The 19,138-nt window shown below is 37.8% G+C and overlaps 1 protein-coding gene across 2 annotated transcripts in view; it reads left to right on the top strand.

Annotated features, from left to right (window-relative positions):
- HPCAL1 (hippocalcin like 1) overlaps positions 1 to 19,138 on the top strand; it is a 106,189-nt gene that overhangs the window by 25,686 nt on the left and 61,365 nt on the right. Inside the window, exon 2 of one of the 2 annotated variants that reach the window (XM_072407536.1) lies at positions 14,635 to 14,693. The exons of the other annotated variant lie outside the window; for it this stretch is intronic. The gene's annotated coding sequence lies outside the window, so the exon portion shown is untranslated. The remainder of the gene's footprint in view (positions 1 to 14,634; positions 14,694 to 19,138) is intronic. 2 annotated transcript variants of the gene reach the window in all.

The raw sequence follows: 19,138 nt of genomic DNA, 5'->3' as shown, positions 1-19,138 counted from the left end.
AGGTCATAAACTCACCAAAGGCAGAGATGAACAGCTTCCCAATTGGAACAGGCTCAACATATTAGGCAGAGTTGTGTCAGCTACTGAATAAAATCCTCACTGTGAGCTAATAACAAACAAGCAAGTTTTTCTTGGTCATTAAAGAGTTACAAAGGGTTGCAAGAGCTCACCCCCCTAAGATCACCCACAACCTCAGCTGTTAGCTTTTTTAAATTTGTTGGCCCAGTCCATATTTTTTAGCTGAGTGTCTTAAACAGTGAAAAAAAGTTTGTTAGCCGAGGTATCACTGTACTGTAGAAGTCTGTGACCAAGATAATAAACCTTACGGCAGTAGATTGATGGGACAGCGAATTTAGAAGTTTCCACCAGAGTACTAGAAGTAAATGGGAGTTCAGTGAGTGATTTAACTGCAGATTGAAATGTCTGGTTTTGGGAGACTTAAAGGCTCTAAATGTTATTAAAACTTAGTTTATTTTTTTTGTTGGTAGTTTCTTCTTGCACAGTATGTGACCATGGTAATAAGTGAGGATATGCCTCTTCACTGAAGAATGGGGATCACAGGTAGCTACAAAAAACCTAGCACAGTTTCTAACTCTTCACACTGTATTAAAAATGTTTTAAAAATGTCATGGCTGACATTTCCACTTTAGCAGCTCACATTTTGCAAGGAAGTGTATGGATTGCAAAATGCAGTCACAACAATAAATTGCTATATTATGAAAAATGTTCAGAAAACCTTTTTGTATTCTTTTATTATATGATCTATGTTTTGGCTTTTATAGGTTTGAAATGCTGTGCATAGGGAAACATTGCATGAAGTTTTGTTTGTTTCAAAGGCAAAAAAGGAAACCTTTTATTGTAAGAAACTTGCAACATGCAACTCCTGGAAAGTATAATAGTAAAATGCAAAATATTCCACAGTGTAGTTGATGAGGTTACCTTTAAACAGTATAGTTGTAGTATTATCTTGTTTTTATATTACACCATCCTATTCTGTAATGCTTTGTAGCCTTCTATACAATAAACATTTACAAACTGTTAACTATGCTAAACTTAACAGGAAACCAAGTGGGAGAGCCCTGATCAACAAAGCATTCATGATAATTAGGTCAGTATACAAAAGTATATTCGAAATACCAGAATGTAAGCCTGGGCACTAACTGACCACCGTATATAGGAGGTTGTCATACCATGGTATAGATTGGCGTATACTTAGTGCCTGGGTTACCAGAATGTACTAAAGGATCCTGAAATATTACAGCCAAGATATAAGCAATGTGCCAGGGTAATAATGTACTCTGGAATCCCACAGCATTTCTAGGGCTGTCGACGAATTCGAAATACCTTATTGAGTAAAAATTGAACTAGAAAACCTTTATTTTCGTTTTATTCTAGTGCCTGTTGTCATTGGAACGTAAGTGAATGTAAGTTCAAAAATGTGATAAATCTTCATATTGAAGGTGAGGAGATTCTTATGTTGGGACAACTATTTCGGCAAAATTTGGTCAAAGGGGGGGGGGGGGGGGGAGGCTGGAAATCTTCTACTCAAGCTAGGTACTAAAGTGAAAATGTTTGTTGCGAATGATACAAGTAATGTGCAGCAAGGTCCCTTTTGAAGCTTGTGTGTAAAACTGTTTGGCTACCCAGGTTGTATAGCAATCTGCTGCTGTGTGCCCAGTACCCAGCACCTTGGGTAACACATTTGTTCTTTTAGAAGCAACTATGTGGCTAAACAGACAAAAATAACTGGCACGCCCTATTGCAATTGCACCTGAATTGTGGAGACCGGTCACATGTGAACCTCATACTGAAAAGGTTATATGTATAGTAAATATGCCCTGTCTGCGAGTATTGCAGAATAGATATAAGGGGAGTCCTGCAATGGTGTCTACTGTCAAAATGCTACCACTTATATTTTGATTGGAATCCTTAATTCAGGAGCTTTATTTGAAAAGGTGGCCATATACACTAGATGCAAGGGTAATGTTTCATTGGCACAGATTGTAAAAATTTACTGGTTGTAGGCACAGATGGTAAATTCATACCCATTTTTTTTTTTAACCTTTGTTCTTTTTGAAGGACCACAATCACAAAATATTCCTATAACTCAATGAGGCCCGTATGGGGATACTAGGGATCAATTCCTTTTTTTCCCCAAATGCTTTATTTTTTCTACAATACATGTAAACCAAGCTGGCCAAAAGTGACTATGTTGGTAGAAATTACAAAAGGTTTCTATGGATAATGAGGAATACAATTACATTGACCGTTATGGACAATGGTTACATGCTGTATCTTTACTCCCATTTGTGGAATGTTTAAAAAGTTTCGATCACTTGATTTGCTAGATTAGGATAATAAAAAATGAAGGTTATTTGTGCAGTATGAGGTATACCAACATGCCATGTCCAGTAACCCATAGCAAACAATTTGTTTTTTCTTTTTACTGGCCTCATGGTGAGTGGGCAACGTTTTCTGGTTGTTCTGTATAACTGCGTCGTCAATATAACTCTAGAACAACAATTCTAACTGCACTTTCAACTTGCTCTTTGCCCTTTGGAAAAACTGTGCATCTGTTAACAAACAATTACAGTAAAAAATTAAAGTTGGAAGGGGATCGGTCTGCAGACTCTATGTACTTTTCCCCTTAATTGGGAGTTTTACGAATTTGCCCTATGCTCAGTACTTGTCCTTTTTTTTTTCCCTAACAAAGATATCCAGTAATGAGACACTGTTCAGCAACTAAATGAGCTTCGATCTCTTCAGAAATGTCAATTGTTCACAGCATTATTAGCGAGTAGAGAAAATAAAGCTTGCGGCAATTCAATATCTAATTTTGTATTTAAATAATTGGGTAACCTTTTCATTGCTGCGAGTTTCCTTTTGAACGTAAAGTTCATGTTACTGCAAAGAATAATATCTGTTTTTCGCTGACTTACTTCGGATGTGGTTCATTTATTAATCTGCTCTTGTAACGTGACCAATGAGCAAGTTTAGGATGGCTCTACCTGTTGGAAGATAAAAACATATCTATGGGTGGACCTAAAAATCCAGGCAAGACCAGGCTGGTAATAGACATTAAAGGGCAGATGGCAGAAGAAATCTGATCACTCAAGTGTCTCCAATTTTGTATTGTCAGAGCCTATATTATCCGAAGAAAAGATTGTGGTGAAAAGTAATTGCCGTTGTCTGTGCTAGGGCCGAAAAGAAAACTATTAATGGAACACGAAAACAAAAACCTTGCCCAATTCCTTTGGAGGCCACAAGAATGGGAGAACCTCAGTTTGCGTGAATATAAGACCTACACAAGTTTTCATTCACAGGGCATTTTCTTTACTTGAACCCCTGTTTATTGCAACCAATACATACTAGGACGGTACAAGCTGTGTATGAATGATATTTAATAATTTCCTTGTCCTTATATTGTGACAGTTTTACAATCCTAAATACTTTATATATAGATGTATGTATTTCTATGTTTGGAAATCCACCTAAACCTAATAAAATTGTATCCCAGAAAATGAAGTTTGCGCTGATGGGTTGACTTTTGTATCTTGGCAATGACTTTAGTATCCCATGTTACTTATTTTGGTACTTTGTACCCATATGTTTCAAATACTAATTATTGACCAGGACATTGCTCAAGGATTCCCTTTAATTTCAGCATGTCAAGAAGCTGAGCTGGATGCCATGGACTGTAAGAGTTACATAAAAGCTACTGCAAGTTCACTGAGGTCAGAATTTCTCATTTTGGGACTTGGGATTCCTGACTAGGTATCATTTTATTCTTGGAATGGTAACTTGTGACCCATGTGAATGTGCAGGTAAATAATTTGTCCACCTATTGATGGATGAGAGCTATGCAGATTTCAAGTTGCTTACTTTTTAGAATTCCCCTTTAAGACATTCTATTTAAAAGCTTCAGATACTGTTTTTTTTATTTATTTTTTTTTTTTTTTATAGTTGCCTACCTGTAGAACTGGTTTTACACTAAATACCTTTATCAGAGCCTTGACACTAGTGTGATAGTAAGTAGGAAAAGCCTATATTTAGCAATCTGCCAAGGTTGTATATTAAGTTGTAAAGGTTTTAAACCCTTTTCCCAAATATATCCCATGCACACTTCTGTTAACACCTCACCTAATCACCTTCCTATGCCTGGTGTAAGAATTGTTTTTTGTTTTTTCTGGGAATTCCTTATTTTCTCCATGATCAGACTCGACTTGTTCTGTTCCTTTCTTCCCACCCCCATATTCTTGTACTTTTCTTATATTCCTTTGCATCTGAAGATGGAATGCTGAAGGAAATGTGTATCTCTATAAACCTAGTTTATGGCACCACTGTGTTTGGCTGTATTGTGTTGTCAATGCATTAGATGGGGTTTCAGTCTACCATTAAAATGTATTTAAATCAACTTTTGGAACAGTATCTGCCTAGGGTATGCCACATTTAAACTGGTTTGTACCCATCTAGCTGCTTAAACATATTCCCAATGTACATGTAAATACCTAGAAGAGCTTGTGGAGGCTTCCCCAGAACAAATCCGGAGTGAAAATTATTAGAACCTATTATTATTATTATTATTATTATTATTAAAACTTCCCCTCATCGCCGTGTGTGTTTGATGCTACATCCATGAGTCATAGGCTATGTACACATGTTAGAATTTTGTCGTTGGAAACGATCTTTCACAGTGGTTTCCAACAACAAACGATCGAAAAATGAATTACCGAGTGCCATTCCGCTCTATGGAGGGGGGAGAAGGAGTGAGCAGCGGGTGAGCATCAGCCCCCTGCGTTCTCTCACCTTCACTTGTGTTACGACTGTTTGTGAACCCGCCAGGATGGATGTTGGATAAGCCCCGTACACACATCAGATGGTTCTCATCCGATAATCGCCTTGCCACTTCCAGAACCTTCGTGTTTGACAGTAGAGTTCAGGGGCAGTAAATGCAGTGGTTTAACCACAAATCTGAACATACCCTGACTTTATTTGCCCATCGTTCAGTCGCTGACGCTGCTTCTGCAGGTCATGGATAGGCGTATCTTGCACTGTTGTCCATGCTAGCACTGGTTGCATTTTAGTCATGTATTTGTAATCTCCCCCCCCCCCCCCCCCAATGTTCAACCAAAGAGTTATTCTATTGTTGTTGGCCATCAATATCAAGTATGTAAAATTTTTGCAACAGAGTTGTAGTATGGTATAATATTAATATTAATAATTTCCATAATCATGCATGAACGAGTACTGTACTTACAGCACCGTTCTGCTCTATGGCGAGTAGAGGGAGAACGACAGAGCGGCACCCTGCTGCACTCTTTCCCCTTCACTTCCATAACAATCATTCGTGGTCCGTGGATCCACCAGGACAAGCCGTGTACACATGCCAGATTCTCGTCCGATATCCGCCTTGTGGTGATTTTTTGGACGAAAATCATCTGACCTGTGTACATGGTCTTAGGCTTTATTCATCTCTTACCTGGGTTATTAAATAGAAACCTGGTGTTCTCATAGCTCAGACAACCCCCTTACTAGACAGAAATAGATAGACTAGTGTGAATATATTAATGGGAAAACACCAGTTATAAGCTCGTCATCTGGGCATATGGAACTGCCAAATGCATGACCTGGTTAATTTCAGCTGTTGTTTACCTGACTTGTTCTCCTAGGGAGCAGGCTTTCCATGTTGTGTGCAGCATTAATTAATTAGATTGGGGCTTCTGTGTTCAATAGTATAATCACACAGGATCATCAGCTGAATTTAAAGACACAATCAAGATCTCTATTGCAAATAAAATTACCAGGCAATTGTTCTCACATGGGTGGTTAAAGCCCAGTTTCCTGCTGCCTTTTATTCCAGAGACATTTTTATCTTTTCTGAGATAACAAGTAGAATTAAAAGTTGGCTAGATCTGAAGATCTACCTCATCAAGCAGCCTGTTATGGAACAAATACGCAGTTTGCCATGGTCAGTCTCACACTGAAAATGCTTGTTGACTGATTTTATTGTGCTATTTCTTTGGATTTATTTATTTCAGCTGCTGGCCTATATATGCAGATGCAGAAAGTTCATTTCACTTAGGGGTTTGATTTTATAAAGAGGTTAACAGGCTGTTTGCTAGAAACAAATGGCATTATTTATATACCAATAACAGAAAATTATCAGTTTTTTTTATTGTTGAGCACGAAGATGTTGAATGTTCATTTATCTTGGTCATTGGGCCTTATTTTATAAAGTTCTCTAAGACCAAAGGATAGACCAACCCTGGAGAACTTGGGTGATCAAGCAGACCTGGAATCGATTTCTTAAAAATAGTTTGCTATTGGTAAATCATTTCAATACTGCATCAGGTCCATTTTAGGTTTGCTGCATCACTCAGGTTTTCCCATGATATTCTATCTATCTGTCCTAAAGCTTTATTAAATCAAGCCCTTTGTATGTATAGTAGTTGGTCACATTCACCTGGACTTAGGCTACATACACATATTTAATAATTGTTGAACAAAAGACTAAATGGGCGCAGCGCTCTCTCCCCTTCACTTGTATTACTATCGTTCTTGGATCCCTCAGGACAGATCCATGAACAACGTAGGATGAGCGCTACACACGCTAGATTCTCTTCGGATACCAGCTCTGAGGCAATTATGTTACATTGATTGCAATTTGTAGTTTTCCAAGCTGCTTAATCCATCCCACCAGGGTAGGAACATTAACCCAGCATTTATATCCACACAGCTCAAAAACCTTATTCCAAACCTTTGTTTGTATTTTTCATGTTAAACTCTACACAATTTTATTCAAAATGAGCAATGCAAGACTTCTGGCGTATGAATTGGTTATGATGGATTACTTGCCTGAAATTAGTGTTGACTGTAGGCAGGAATGTTGACTGTAGGCTCTTTCTGAATCTGTAATCCATGACTCAATGTCCGTTCATCGTCAAGGGCTTGTTAGCCACACAGAGATCAAAAGGGAGGCCATACAACCACCCAGTCCTAGATTACGTCATACAACCACCTAACTATATTACGTCATTTATTGTAAATATTGTTGCTGCTATTCATCGGTATCATAAAGTAAAGCTCCCACCTGACAGATTGACATGTAATATGGGAGGGGCTGGTGTCTACAGGAATTTTATTAATGCCTAAAAGGTGTCTGCTACAGGCTTACATCTAAACAGTATTTTATTGTTTTGGATATTGCAATATCTTTGGGATGCTCATGAGTTAATCTATATGGTTCTGTTCAGTTGAAGTGGCTTGTACAGGAGCTCTACAGGTAAGAACTGGTAATGTCATGATGTTTTATTACATACTGTATTGCAAGCTGGTGCCTATGACATTTGGGTAAAATTGGCTACATTTTAGGAAGGCAAGGTGCACGTGATGTGGAGAGCAGAATCCCAAAGTTCTCGGGACACATGCTTTTTGTGTACGGGCTTTTGATTGCTTAGTGGAGCCTATAGTCCTATTAAAGCATGTATGGCAACATGGAACAAGGCTAGCATTAAGCACTTTAAAGCCAAAAGTACTTTTTAATGACCTTTTTTCCCTACTTTTCTAATGGTCATTTGATCTTCATCTTCCTGGAATTGGTTGGGTACCATCTAGGTGGGGTTGTGTGATTTTTAGCCATAGTATCTGGCCAGTGATGTTTCTGCTGGCTTACGTTATAGTTGATAGCAACAAAAAGACTTCTAAAATGCTAGGACTGGGGGAAAAAAGTGACATGGCATCAAAGATGCTCTAATCATGACCCTAGTGGCAATGGTTGCCAATGGAAATTAACTGAATCTTCCCTACTGCCCTGTTTTTGGGGTACTGCCTCTCATTTGGTATAAAATCCATTTCTTTTTTCTTTCTTAGTTGTCTCACTTTTTTTTGTTCTTTTAAACTGTGCAGATGAATACCAAGCAGATAGTTACTGGGGGGGGGGTTGTTGTTGAACCAGTCTCTGTGTTTAACCAATCTCTCGTAAATGGGAGTCCTTGGCAGAAGTGTGTTCTTTTTCTATGTATTTAGTGGTAAAGATTGCTCAGTGTTATTTTACTGACCTCCTAATCATTACTGTATACTTTATATTGTTATATGCAAATATTGCAAGATGAACCCAGAATACCTGGCAAAGATACTTGTGTCTACAACTGAGCTAAGAGATAAATTGTGACTCTGAAAAGTTTCATGAGTAATTTTCTATTACTACTACATGGTCTACTTTTTTTTTAAATTCTGTTTAGATACACTGGCTATTTGCTTTCTTGGTAAATAAATTAATTCCCTTGACTTTTTTTTTGAGCACTTTAATGGTTCTGGGAAAGAGTAACCAGTAGAAAATTCTGACTGTTTTGCTGATGTTATCAGGAAGTATTTAATTCTTTAATTCCAAAGCAAAGTTAACAAGTTTCATAGGAGTCCTGGAAACTTGCTTGGCCATCATTCTGTGTAGTCAGATTTTTGGGGAATAATGTTGGAAGTGATCTGGTAGAATATAAATATTGACGACGCTGAAGAAATTGATAACTTATTATTACTACCATGTGGCTTGACATCTTAAACTTAAAAAGAAACTTAAGAGGCGTTACCTGTCCCTGTTCCTTTGCAGGACATCACCATTTTATTTCTTCCAGTTTTGGATCAGTTATTTTGATTGATCAGACTCGGATGACCTAACTCCCATTCAGGTGAGCAGGCACGTACAGGGTGAACCGCACGAGCAGCTTGGCTTTTTGCCAGGTACCCCGGAGTGATCAGGCATGTAGGAAAGAGTATAGTAGAAGGGACATTGCCTGGGTCTTCCTACAATAATGACCTGCCTGATTGTTTATTAGTAAAAGCTTTAAACTCCAGTCTTATTTATAGTAATATATCAAATTAATACATGCCACTGGTAATTAAACATTTAAAGATTTAGTTTACCACTTCTAACTGTCCTAGTTTCTCCAGGCTTGCCCCGAGCTTTATTTGTGGTACCTCCAGAATATTGTTGCATACAGGAATAATTGGTAGAGTGATTATTTTGTTAAATTTGCGCATAGAAACTAAGTGATGGCCATTGGGGTGTAGGTAAAAAAATTGCGTGGTGTGGTTCCCCCTCACATGCTAAGTATTATACAGATTACACTTTAACTTTATGCATTTGGCTCAAAGTTCCATCATATTTGTCCAGGGACAACGAGCTCTTTACTTGTAGCACAATGATTTATACAAGCAGCAGTTGTATTTTGCAAATATTAGTGAGTACACACAATTCTGGCACTTGTATAAGATTGCTTTGAAAGCAATTGGCAGTGATAGGCTAGCTGTGGAAGGTTGTCATTTCCCTGGGGAAGGTATCTGCCGAGTTTTGCAACACTTGGACTTGTCACTTATCTTTGTGTACCTTGCCTGATAAAATGAAGGGAAGGTTATAAATTGGCCTGGTTGCATATTGGTTTCACTTACAGTGGCTGCATGGCTTCCTATTATTCATTCCTGCCTGTAGAGCTGTATTCATATACAGGGTTAGTGTGTGCAGGCAGAGATGTCCTATTCATTAAGTGTTGTAGCAGTGCTCATCCTTTAATAGCTTGGGATTACCAAACATTTTTATCCTGCAGATTGACTCAGGTGCTGCTATTTTTGTTTAATCGGCATTAGACAATTGCTGGTCATCTTTTCTCCTACAGCACCAAGTTAACAAGATTTGCTATGTTTTAAATTACAAGAAAAACGCATACGTAGCATTAGAATGTGATGTAGTAATTAAAACTTGTCAGCTGGTAACCCTTTCACTTTCTGGTGTTTAGAATGATGTCCATCACATCCTCGTATGTCTAATAAATATATATAAATAAATATATATATATATATATAAACTTTTCTAGTATTTGATATTGCAGCTTGGCATTGCATGCTGTTTTTAAGAACCAGAACCCCCAGATCCTTTTCCATTTCTGAATCCCCCGAAATGTAATCCCCCTAGACAGTATGAAGCATGCATGTTGTTAACCCCCCAAGTGCATAACTTTACATATTAAATGCCATTTGCCACTTGGCTGCCCAATCAAACAGTACACCCAGGTCTGCTTGTAGATTATAGACATCCTGTATGGACTTAATTCCATTAAATAGTTTGGTGTCATCTGAAAACACAGAAATGGTACTTTTAATCCCAAACTCTATATCATTTATAAGGATGTTAAACAGTAATGGTCCCAACACTGAACCCCGGAGTACACCACTAATAACCTTATACCATTCAGAGTATGAATCATTAATTACAACTCGCTGGATGCGATCATTAAGCCACTTCTCTATCCATTTACAGATTGACTTTTCAAATGCTATTGACCCTATCTTGCGTATTAACCGTCTGTGGGGTACGGTGTCAAATGCTTTAGCAAAGTCACAGTACACTATATCAACTGCCATTCCACTGTCCACCAAATTTGTTTGACAACTATGTTGGCTATCACTTATAACATTATTTTTCAGCAGAAACTCCTCTGGGTTTTTTTTTTTTTTTTATCAAACATTCTAGGACCTTTCCAACTATGGACATTAAACTATCCAGTCTAGTTACCTGGTAATGACTTTGCTGCCTTTTTTGAACATAGAAACCACTTTGTCCTTGCACCAATTCATTGGTACAATGCCAGTGATTAAGTCTTTAAAAATTAGAAATAATTGCTTTGAAATAACTGAGCTCAGCTCTTTGAGGACATGTGGATGTAATCCATCAGGTCTTGATGCTTTGTCAACCTTAATTTTGCCCAACTGTTTCTCAATCATATCAACTTTGAGCCATATAGTGAATAGTTTAAGGCAGTGACATTGCTGTTATGAATTTTGACTTGAGCTCTGCCATTTTCCTTTGTGTACACAGAGCTTAAAAAAAAAAAAAAAAATGTTTAGCCAATCCACCTATTTCTTTATCCCTAGTTACCAACCCAGAAACATCCTTTAAGGGCCTACATGCTCAGATCTAAACTTTTTGCTATTAATTTATTTTTTAAAAAATTTGGGGGTTTGCCCTACTTTCCTTTTCAATCTGTCTTTCATTTTGAAGCTTTGCACATTTTCTCCTTTTTACATATTTTGTTATATTTATCATTTTCAAATGTGAAGGTGATACTTCATTTTTATATATTTTTGGAATGCCCTTTTCTTGTTTATGGCTTTAACATGAGCTGTGGGCCACATAGGTTTTAATTTTAAACGTATTACCCATTGCAATATATTTTTCAGTTTGCTTGTGTAGAACAGACTTGAAACATTCCCATTTCTGTTCTGTGTTCTTTGAGGACAATATTGTCTCCCAGTCCAAGTCACAGAGCTGCCCTTAATGAAATATTTGCTCTTAAAATTTAAATGTTTTTATCTTTCCTGTTTTTACTTCCTGTTTACAGCTTACATTAAATGAAATCAAGTTATGGTCACTCCTACCCAGACTCTCTTTTTTATGCACATTGGTTATAAGCTCTGGTTCTTTATTAGCAACTTGTACAGGTGTTTTATTAGGAAGTAGTGTGTTTTAATGAATAGTACAGTTACTCTTTTTAAGTTTGTGAATATCTACCTTTTTTTCAGCTGTGTCTGAGTGCACCCTGGTAAGTCTCCTCTTTCACAGTATACAAAATAGGATTTTGATTGGCACTTGACAGGGAACCCTGGGAAGCTAGGTGTTTGGGTATCCATGTGACCACTAGTCTACATTTGCCCAAAAATAGATTACATTGCTTTATAGCCATTTGTGCACAAACAGGAACACGGGTTGGCCAATTTGTCTGCAAGCTATTAAGCTATTTTACAGCTTGCTGTTAATTCGTCAGTTGCAGGTTCTTCCCACTCCGATGTAAGCCTATAAATGTGCCTTGAATGTCAAAAGGGTTAAGAAGTATGAACAGCATGGTGGCTCTGTGGTTAGCACTCTGCAGGACTAGGTCGCAGATTAGAATATTGGCCAGGACACTAGCTGCATGGAGTTTGCAGGTTCTCCCCATGTTTGTGTGGGTTTCCTCTGGGTTCACTGGCTTCTTCCTACAATCCAAAAACATGCAGTTAGGTTAATTGGCTTCTCTCCCAAAATTGACATATGACTATGGTAGAGCCCCTTTTGGGGTACTGCTAGTGACATGACTATAGACTTTGTACAGTGCTGTATAAATACTGTGTAATAATATCAATAATAATATTATGTGCTTTTTGTGGTTAAGCTTTTTGTAATTTTTTTTCTTTTTTTTATCACTGGGGAACTATGGATGCATATTTTGTCCACACAACAAAACTAGATTACTGTCATACCAATACCACAGAACAGAAGTCAGGAGTAAAAGTTTATCAGTAAAAGCACTAAAAACATTTTGGATAGCTGATAATTGGATGTGTACCACAAGTGTTCACATTGAATTTGTCAGAGGTGGAGTAACACTTTAAATGTGGTAATGCTTCGCTCTAAAATTTTTCTTTCTGCAGCCAGATGGATGCTGGAAATATTAACTTTTCATTCCTTGTATAAACATTGTGGAGGGCTGGATGTAATTAAGTAGCTGGAGTGTTTGCTGTGTTTGAAGGGGAGTTAATAATTGATACTAAACTGCAGCATGGCTGGGGGAGAAAAAAAGCTGTGTGGTTTAATGTTTCATTAATTGGAATAAATCAAGAAATAAGTCATTTATGAAAGTTTGAAGTTTAAAACTAAAAGTTCTGTATAGAACAAGCAACTCAGATTTGGAAAAATTTAACATTTTCTTTCCATATTTTTTAAGAAGTGAAGGCTTTATAAAATATAAACAAAGTTAATCCATGAAAATGTTTGCAGTAGTGGTTTTTAATGCTGGGTCTGGTTTTAGGTTACAGCAAACTAGTTTGCTTGAATAATGCAGAAACCAAAAGCCAAGGGTAAAAATGGAAGGAAAAAAAAGCAGAGCAGAAATGGAGTTGTTACTCCCCAATCAAGTCTTCAATCTTGGGGTGCTGATGCTTCTGCTCCATGGATACACAAGGGTGTGGTGTCTCCCAAGCACTAAATATTAAAATTCCTATATAGACCCAATCATTGCTGGTTCTCAGTAACACGTAATATAGCGCTGTGGCCAGGATATGGACATTCAAATTATATTCTTTGCAAGCAGTAAAATAAAACCCTGATCTCAGTAGTTACATCTACTGTGCAGCAATTCATCTTCAACATTCAGTGAAAGCAGTGAAGTCATTAAAGTTGGGTCTGAGCACTTTTCTTTTCCTGTGCACCTCGCTGGCAGGCTGCCAACCTCTAATTGCAAGGTGGTTAAAATACCCAAAGTAAAGCTGATAAGTTACTGAGAATTAATTTTTCCACAATGTATGGACTTACCAACGTCAGCCAGGGCTTATTTTCGAGTTTACACCTTGTTAATATTGCCTGCTTCCTGACCATAGTTTTACTTTAAAAATGTATTTCTATCCAAAATTTTTCATTTTTCTTTTGGATGGAGCCTGAAAGAATTAGAACATCTGTTAGGTTTTACCTTCTATCTGGGGTTCCATTCAATCAATACAATTCCCTGTAACGAGCACTCGGCAACAGACCAATTTTTTATCTTGAGTTGAGGCAGAGGAAGGTTGGAATTCCTGCCAGTTTTGTATTTTTGTTACCTTTTCGTCATTTTCTGTCTGACGTGACATACAAATTAATGGAAACAAGTTACATTACATATTTCACCCACCCTAAGTTTGTACTTTGTTGTTATGGCAATCAACTTTTTTCTTTTTATAGTATAAAAGAATATCGGCTTTATCAAAGATGGGGGGTTGATAAACTTCCCCCTTTTGCTAACAAATTTTTGTACTTTACAAACAGCTTGTGAATCATTTTTAGAACTTTTAGTGAATACAAAGCAAAACAGACTGGTGTCTGGAATTTCCTCTGGATTCAAGTCCCAAGCTTCCGCAGCTTCGACAGAGAGAATTCAACATTTTAACTTTTTTTTTTAACCATGGACCTTGGTATAAAAAAATACGGTCTGCTTTTTTTCACAACCTTCCCCCACCTAACTATTCTAGAACAATTTTCAAAATAGGTGTGAAATAAAAAAAAAATATATATATATAATGGATCATATGGACTTGCATATCTATAAATCTTCTTTTTCTCCATTTACAGGTTAAAGTAATATGTATTTTTGCGTTTTGATCACTTGCTCTTAAATGATCTTTTGTGCATTATTGTTGGCCACTACTAGATGATGCTGTGTCCTCATGTAAAGTGTGTAACAAACCATCCCGGCCAAGAGTTTGTACATGAGGGCACAGTGCCCTCTACTGATTCTTTTTCTAATGGCATTTTGTAGGGGGAAATCTTAGTTTTTACCCAAGTATATACAGCAAATCTCAGTTTTATTGGAGCAAATTAGAGAGGTTCATTGTTAACTTTAATTTCTATAGTCTAGTAGTTAAGTTTAGTTCTTAGTTTATGGCTTTATGTGGTGAAGAAGTATCCACAAATATTATGACATGCATATCCACACCCACAATCCTTGTCTTTAGGGTCTCTAAATCCTAACAATAAAGTGATTCTCTTCTTGTTTTATCTTGACCAGACTAATTACAGATCTCTTCTGAATGTAACTTATGAGTTGTGAGCTAATGATATGTTTTTATACTCTGTTATAGTTCCTCTTCTGACAGGCACTGTGCACACTCTGGGTTTTGATGAAGAAATCTCCCCTCTGGTAAGGGTTTATAATCTGCATCATTTAGGTATTATCTATGTATTCTCTATGTATACCCTCTGTAGCTAAATTTTCCGTAAAAGCATTTGCATTCAATCTGTAAATGTTCTCCTACATACAGATTTCTGTCCATCCAGTTCTTGGATTTAAATAGTTTTCACACATCACAACCCTGACTGGGGAGAGGACCTAAATATACTCTGCAACACTAAGTAATATTTACATGTCTTCTCCCCAGCCTAACACCAAACAATGACCTATTTAATGTACAGCGCTGCGTAATATGTTGGCGCTATATAAATCCTGTTTATTAATAATAATAATAATGAAATGAGATACAGTGGACCCGGCTCCTTGCACTGCAGCACAATTAATTGGGAACTCTTGGTCTTTCTCCCGATCTAAGCATTGCTGCATAATGCAAAAGGCAGATGCCAAGCCAAAATCAACTACTTAGTCTGTTTGCTTTAAAAAAACTAATTTAAGCATGTATTGTTGAGTACAGAGCTGCGCTCTACATTCTAGATTCTCAAATTCTTATATTGAAAGGGCCAACACGTGCCAAGGCAGATGCATTTGCTTTACGGTTAACTGTCTTTTGATTTAGGGATGATTACTGGAAGCCATTTGGTGTTGTCATTTTTGGACTGTCAAAAAGCAGGTTGAGGTTTGGTTTATGTTTGCCGCAGGGAAGAATAATCTCTAACTCTTGCAGTGGATTATCAGCAAACATAAGGAGACAATTGTTAGGGCTATATTGTACACTTGGTTCCATTGTAATCTAATCCAATGATGGCTTTTAGGGAGGCTTTATATGCCAAGGTCACCAGGTTACGTATTTTGCTTGCTTTGTTTCTCCAAATTGAGTTCTAATTTACAAATTTGTGATCAGCAAGGGCTTTATTGCAGAAAGGGACAGTCAATGATCCTTCTACAGTAACCATTCTTACCTTCCTGATTGCCTGCTTGAGCTGTTAAAAGTTGCAGAGCTGTGGGTGTGCAGCTCAACAATGGTTGTCGGAATACCCAGCACATTCCGGCTTCCCCTGCAGTTACCGGTACTGAATGAACTCGCATGCGCCTGCACAGGAGTTAGGTCAGGCCAGGATTACCTATCAAGATGGTGGTGTCATGCAATGAAACCGGGACAGGTTAGCATAACTGGGTTTAGTTCTGCTTTTAAAAGCCAATAAATATAAAATTCCAATTTTTCTAAACCATTTTTGTTTGTGTTTATACACTTTGGAGGAGTTTTTCCAACATCAAAATGCCTTGATGGGTGGATGTTGGTCCGCAGAAGTGGTCATTCCCGGACAGATTCATTTGCAGTCTACAAATCTAACTGAAAAGGGCAGGCCAAGGACAGTCAAACTGAGAAGAAGGCTAAATACTGCTGCCCACACCCAAGGTTCTCTAGAATATTGACAACCTTTGTTCTTCTTCATTGGGTTGTGTTTAGAATAATATGGGCGTCCCTGGCAAGGCATAGGTTGTCTGACACAATAAGTGGTGATAGGGCAATAGTGTAATCCCCTACATATTTCATTTAGAGTAGGAGGGGGAAGGGTTAGCACTCTAAACCAAACTGCTGAAAAAGCATTGATTATTGCTAGTTTGTTGAAGGGATCTTGTTGGTTGATGGGGAGAGAGTGCAGGGTAAGTTTTTTCACAAACTGCCCAAATAGACTTGCAATACTTTAATCATTTTTGACATTAATCATTTCTAAAGTGTTTTTTTTACTATTTGAGAGCTGCAAGAGTCTTTATCTTTTTTGAACTACTAGCGATCCAGCACAACCTTTAGTATAACTTTAAAAGTCGACCATCACTAGTGACTGAAACTTGATATAGCTTGAGATATAACGTGCTTCAGAAACATTTTTCATTTTCTTCTTCGTGGATTGCCCAAGGCATGCAGCTACTGGGCAAAATACGCAGTCTAAATGTATGTTGACTTGTAACACCAGGGAGAAAGTTTCTACATCTGTTTGCTGACAGATCTAATTGCTGCAGCTTTAAACAAGATAGATTCTTTTTTTTTTTTTTTTTTTGGCCTGGTAAATGAGTATTTTTCACAAGTTGGTGCATTGCTGGTGGGGTTTTAGACCTTGTTGCGGTAATCTAAGCATGTAGCTGGGATTAATGACTTCTTGTGTTTCCAAAATCTTAAAGCAGAACTAAACCCAAAACTAACCCAAAACAATAAAATCACACTCGCCTTCAATCTCGCAGATCAGTCTGTCCGTCAGGAGGTTTCTTCCATCGGGTCCCGTGTCGTCCCAGTATCTGTCTTCGGCCTGGCGAGGAGCGAGCACCAGGCGCTGCCATCTTCTCCTCTCTTCTTCCGGGTTCCTGTTTCTGTGTCATCCAATCTCGCACTCTGCAGGTGCAAGATCAGGTGATGTAGGTTGGGAAAAAACTTGCTAAGATCAGCTATTTTTTCCCTATTGATGATGGGGCTCTTTTTGTGCATGCCCGAGATGCTCAGGCATGTGCAGAAGGAGCAGCCTAGAGCCCTCCCGGGATGTGTGACGTAGGTATCCCTGAAGGTTTTGTGCTCCCATTCAATTAAGGGTGCGGTAATGCACCTTTTTTTAAAAAAAAGAAAAACACAAGCAAACAATTTTTACTTTGTATTAAAGGGTTGTCTACCCTTTTATATAAAGTGAAAATTGTGAGTTTAGGTACGCTTTAAGTTATTTTGATTAACTAGATGTAAATGAATTGGGAAACTGTTTGTATTTGGACTTCAAAGTGTATTAATCTGACATTATTTTTCCAATGGAATGGATTTCAACTTATTTGTCCTTAGATCTTCCTGGCTGCATTTTGTTTTCTTATTTAGGATTCATGGGGGAGTTATGTAGTCCAGAGGGATCGCTGGGAGCAACAGAACTGTAATAAATGCAGTACAGGCTGAGTGCACATCTCTCCAAGGTTATCAGCCCGCTAAAATCAGATTGTTGAGGGTCAGTGCGATGTTGCCCCTTTAATAAAAGTTGGCGGGGACAGTGAACCCCTGCTTTATGCTGGTGGCGACCAGACGCCCCTTACACGTGGCAAACATGATTATTGGTGTCCCGTTCCTTACTGTGGTCCAGGAACTATGTAGGTAGCCTCAAACAGAAGGTTTGTTGATCAAAACATGAACTCCAGGTATACATGGAACATAGGTTATGAAATTGCAGCCTAAAACCCATTTTGTTTTTGCCTAGTTATAATTTCTTATGTTGATGTTTGATGAGAATAAATTAGTAAATATTTTGCAGTAATAATACTACACTGCCTTATATCCAGATAGTTATTCCACAGAGAATCTGTATACATGAAATGGTTGTGATTATATTGAATAGTCTGCTGAAAAATTTTAAAAGATTTGTCATTTATGTGTTGCACTAGTGTCGCATATAGTTAATTCGCTGTAAATACTCTGTTGGGTTCCTATAAATCCCTGATGGTTGTGCTTAGAATGGAGTCCGTTCAATCAGCGGAATATAAACCCATTCAGCCATACTGAAATTACAATCCTGCTGGTGATTTTATAGTGGTGATCAGTTACTGCGCCGATTTTTCATAGTGACTCTCTATATAGAGTGTTTGTTTGGTAGCTGTGACAACCTGTTAAATGTTATCACCAACCCAAACAAAGACTTGATTCATCCTTCCAGGTTGAAACGCACAACTGTGTGAAATGTAAACATCAGAATACTACACCTGCCACTGAATTATAGGGAAAATGATGGTACAGTGACACGTAACTATCCGAACATGAGGAGAAGTAGAGTCAAAAGAATGGATGTACCAATTACACCCCAGACCTAAAATTCAATATTTAGGAAGAAATTGAAAAAAAATACATATTTTTAATTCATTTTTTAATACAGTAAAGTAAAGGCTGTACAACTATAAGCACCAAAATTTGTAAGGTCAGAAAGTTACTTTTTATATGAAAATCCTAGCCTGTCTATGGCCCTTGTTCACTGGAGTGAGAAACCATTTTGGCAATACTTTACTTTAGGGCTGTCAAAGTTCTAAATAGACTTTTTTGCTGTCTGTGTACTATTGTAGAAATTTCCCTTTAACTTCCAACTAAATCTGTGGGACAGTAAGTCAAAGAAATCTTCCAACGATTTCCCCTTCTTTCTGGGGCCATTTGTAAAATGTATGGCTTCAGGTGGCCAAGAGGGCAATTATGCTGGAATGGCTCCACTCTCACCCTTCAGCAGGTGGTTACCTCCTTGAGGACAGTCTTTTACAGAGAGATGCTAGAAGCCGGAACAACGGATGACAAACCGATCATTTCGAATTATTTTATTTACAGGGTATCAATTGCGGAGGAACGATCCCGAAATTTCAAGTACTGTACTTGGTAGAGTTTATAATATCTCTGTACCGCATTCTTTTACCACTTTGAGATTGGCTTAAAAGACACTGGAACAAAATGA

This window comes from Pyxicephalus adspersus, chromosome 4 (assembly GCF_032062135.1).
Source record: "Pyxicephalus adspersus chromosome 4, UCB_Pads_2.0, whole genome shotgun sequence".
Taxonomy (NCBI): Eukaryota; Metazoa; Chordata; class Amphibia; order Anura; family Pyxicephalidae; genus Pyxicephalus; species Pyxicephalus adspersus.
Note: the sequence above shows the minus strand (reverse complement) of the source record. Positions and strands in the feature narration are given on the sequence as shown.